Source organism: Gavialis gangeticus, unplaced genomic scaffold, assembly GCF_001723915.1.
Source record: "Gavialis gangeticus isolate Ggan-Ray unplaced genomic scaffold, GavGan_comp1, whole genome shotgun sequence".
NCBI classification, from domain to species: Eukaryota; Metazoa; Chordata; order Crocodylia; family Gavialidae; genus Gavialis; species Gavialis gangeticus.
In genome coordinates this window covers 135,820,411-135,824,764 of record NW_017729024.1, presented here as the reverse complement: position 1 = coordinate 135,824,764, position 4,354 = coordinate 135,820,411, and the positions used below count along the sequence as shown (strand labels likewise).

The 4,354-nt window shown below is 40.2% G+C and overlaps 1 long non-coding RNA gene across 2 annotated transcripts in view; it reads left to right on the top strand.

The window, feature by feature from the left end:
- The window catches only part of LOC109297770, a 4,182-nt gene extending 1,378 nt beyond the window's left edge, over positions 1-2,804 (top strand). For both annotated transcript variants that reach the window (XR_002097410.1, XR_002097409.1), the window contains exon 2: positions 34-2,804. This is a non-coding gene — a long non-coding RNA (uncharacterized LOC109297770). The remainder of the gene's footprint in view (positions 1-33) is intronic.
- Positions 2,805-4,354: the final 1,550 nt, after the last annotated feature.

Below are 4,354 nucleotides of genomic sequence, written 5' to 3'. Positions count from 1 at the left end.
GGGGGGGGGGGGTTCATCCTACGCCGGAGGTAGTAGGTGTAATTCTTCTGGTGAATCCATGAATAGTTGGCTTAAGTCTGAAATGATTCAGACTGAAAACGTCCAAGAGGAGTTATTCCAATTCTTCCCCGAGCCCCGAAAGGGAAAAGCATCAGTCGACAGAGTCAACAGTCCTCATCGTGACCTTAATCAGGATTTGGCTACGTGCCACTTCAAATGTAGAGCTCGGTCCTGTGGTTGGCATTGACAGCTCCAAATAAACACGCTCCATATGGGAGCGGCACGTTTGCTTTTAAGATAAAGAGCCATTCTGGAGGAGTTTGGATTGCTGCGCCCAGGCACGTGGAGCTACTGTGAGGAGCGAGCCCAAGTAGCGAGAACCTTTAAAAGTAGCTTATTTGTCATCGATCGGGCTGAAATGTGCCGGGGATGCACAGCACGACACGACTCCCGCACGGGCTTTGACCAAACTACTGGTGCAAGGACTTCAGGGTAACAATTCATCTCCAGAGCAGAGTGTAGCTACAAATGTCATGTCTGAGCTGTGAAATAACGCCCCTAAGAGATGCCAGAGTTCAGACAGAAAACTGTTTTATTCTCGGGATCTGTGGTCAACCTGAGGATGCGCTTCATGTAATTGCTTATTCAAAGAGCGCCATCCTGCGGCTGAACGCAGTAAGCGGCGATGAAAGTGGCTGGCCGGACTTCAGAGGTAGCAATTTTCTCACCTCTGTGGACAACGTGCTCCGTGTGCTTTGTGCTCCGCGCAGGGGCGCGAGTGCCTGGCGCGCTGGGTGCTCTTCCCTTTGTTCTGTGCACACAGTAACTGTGTAGCTGGAGTGTCTGTGTTCATGCCTTTGTGGATTCTGCTTCTCTGTCTAACCTGTAATAGATACGTGTATTAAAGAACCCTGACATATTTTTTTAACTTCATGTAGGGCAATCAATGTGATGGATGGGTTATTTCAACATTTTGTTCGGCTGCAGCATATACATTATGTGCTCATGTTAGCATGCATCAACAGAATCATTCAAAAAGCAAGAGGCACACGAGGAGGTGATTACTACCGTATTTTGCTGCAGCACACACCGTCAAGGCCAAAGCACCAATGGCTTGCTCTTTTTACCCTTTGCTTCAAAGCAGATGTATGGATCAGTAGAAGAGGACTGGCTGTTACGTTGCTCCCCACTTTCAAAAAGAACAGACTGCAAGCAGAGGCAGTTGGTTACCTCCTACCCTTCCAGATCCAGCAGGAATGTGAGAAGCATATTGGTGTCCTTTACTCCACTTCCTAAAATTAGTAGGACTGCAAAGAAAGCTATAGGGTGCACTGCTGCTTCTCCTCTAGAGACATCAGAATAAAGCTGCATGGGAGACAGTTTTCCTGTCCTGTCAAACTCTAGGATTTCAAATTTTTTTTGCATTGTACACACAGACAAAACAAATATAAACCTTATAAATGGACAGAAACTCCAGATGACACTCTCCCAGGTTTAAATCATTTTTATTTTTCATGATTCAGATGAGGAATTTCAACCTGGCTCTCTCACATGCGTGCCCTGATGATCATGAGGCTATGGACTACTGTTGCTAAAGCTTTCTTAAGTTTCTCCTGGTCCAGCTATTCCACTATGCATAAGTGATTAAATATTCATCCTGGTAAAGAGAAACTAACTCTGTTGCTAAGTGTTTAGACTTCTCACATGGGAAGTGAAGACCCAGGTTCCCATCCTAATCAAAAAATCAACAGGAGCAGCAATTTAAGCTTGGGTTTGGTAGTTCCAGGTGATGGTCCGGAACATCAAGCTTTCCCTATTCAAGAATAGCCCTTTCCTCCCCTCCTCTTCACTCAGAGCTGGCGCACCTTTTCCAACAACAGTTTGTTAAAAAAAAAAACAGTCTTTCCCCACATGGAAAAAACTCCTGACCAACTCTGATTAGACCTTCTGAAAGACCTCCAAATGCAATGATAGATTTACTGCATCTTTCTCTACTGCATAAATTTTTTTTTCCAAAGTGAACTAAGTTTCAAATTTAATTCAGATACCTAGAAGTAAAAATGAGTTAATTTGACATCTATTTTCATTTTCAACAGTCTGAATAATAATCATACAGCATTTCTGAGAGCTTGCAAGTTTTTAAGAGGAGACAAGAAGCAGGATGTACAGGCGTGATACGAATTGCTTTGCTGAAAGTGAAAAGCAGTATTTACTGTCACATAGCAGCAAAAGGCAGGATGTAATTCCATCTTGAGGTTCTGGTGACACTATTAAACCGTTTGAGCAATTATGTTATTGGAAGCCTTGTGAATGGGATTATAGATACATTAGGCAACCTGTTTGTCAGTCTTTTTTTGATCATAGAACACACTGGCTAAAATATTAAGTATTGAGCCTTGATTTCATTTTAGGCCTTTAAGTCCTTTAGCTTGTCATCAGCCAATGATAATTATTAGACTTTTTTACTTAAATAAATATGTTAACAATTGATTTATACATAAAAAGTAATCTGGGTCCCAATCCTGGGAAATTTTCCATTAACTACAATAAGAAAAGAATAGACATTTTAGAGCCTTTGTTAGTCTGAAATTTTAGTGACATGAACTTATGTTTTTCCATACATTTAAAATGGATATGCTCATGTGTATGTTTCTTCCAAGACATTTTCATTTACCCCCTTTTAATTTTCTCAATGAAGACTCAAGAAGAAACAACCCAAAACACCTAGGAAAAATTCCAACAATGCTTAGAGAGAAAATAAAACTTAAAAATTAAATGAGACAAGATTTTGTCATTAAATTAAATATGACTCAAAAGACCTTTTTTCTTTTTTTATATAACAGAGACAATTTTAATGTCAGCTTCACGTAATACACTTCAACCAACTTTTGTTCTTATGCTTTGCCTTTCAGAACTTTCCTCTGAATATTTGGAGGAAGAAGTCAGTGGATGTCTCTTAAATACAGTCCAAGAAAAAATATGAAAAATATTGCTCAAACATATAAACCATGAAGACACAGAAAACATGCCCATGATAATGGCCACTTAAGAAATGCCACAAAAAGGTAATTTGGAAGTACAGGTTTTTGATACTGAATCCAAAAAAAAAAGAAAAAGGTATACTTGTCTGATGTGTAAAACTAAGACAATTAAGGAGTAGCTCTACAATCTCCCCATGTTGTCCCACGTACAAGACTGGCACCGGATGTTCTAATCAGGGAGCCTACTGTTACCCTCCAGCTTTAGGAGTTGGTCTGGGTAAACATTATATTTCATTTCCTTGTCGTTAGTTTGTGTATACTGTGAATACTTTGTGTGGTCTTTTATGATTTTGTCCTGCTCTTGTTGACCAAACTATGGATCCACTGGCCCCAATTCACCATATGCAGAGCATGGTAGACAGACCAAAGAAAAGTAACCTGCATTTTCTCTAATCAGCCTCGTACATGGGTTCGTGCAGTCTTGAGGATCACCATAATGTGTCCTGTGGGTATCCCACAGAAGGCAGAGTGCAAAGGTACCTTCCCACAAAAGGTAGAGGCACACAAGGTTCTTTAGGTAAATGTGATATCATTTATTAGACCAACTAAATAGTTGGAAAAAAAAAGTCACTCTTGCAAGCTTTCAGGTGCAAACAACTTTCTTTAGCCTGAAGAAGGGTGTTTGCAAGCTTTTGGGTACAAACACCCTTCTTCAGGCTAAAGAAAGTTGTTTGCACCTGAAAGCTTACAAAGAACAATTTTTCCAACTATTCAGTTGGTCTAATAAACGATATCACATTTACCCAAAGAACCTTGTCTGCCTACAACCTTAGACCAACACGGCTACAACCAACCCCCCCCAAAGGTAGTAGAGATTATTTTTAACTTGTTGGGGTGGCCTTTCTCTGAGGCAGTTTTTTGCAGCTGTTTCATTGCTCCTTTACAATGGCTACACAAAGGAATTAGGTTCACATGGAGTACCACATAATAATACCCTATTATATGAAGCAACTGTAATAGCCATTTAGCTTAGAACCAATGCTGGATAGACGTGACCCGCCAACTCCATAGAGCTAATAACTGCTAGTCTTCTTTTAGAACAAAATGAGCAAAAGTTACTTAAGCAGAGTCATATAAAATACACTTAATAAAACAGATTTTATTTTTATACATAAGCCTGTGCCTTGCTAGAAATATGAAACTCAGCCTTGCAGGGTAGCATATAGAAGCTTCTAAGTCCAGCCTAATCAGGTTCTCTCTCTCTCTAGAGATAGAGGAGAGATTCTCTCTTCTTTTTAAAGCGTTCCTCCACTTAAGTCTGGAAAATCATAATATTTCTCCCTTCATAAGTGTTTTCCTTTAATCTTCTAGCT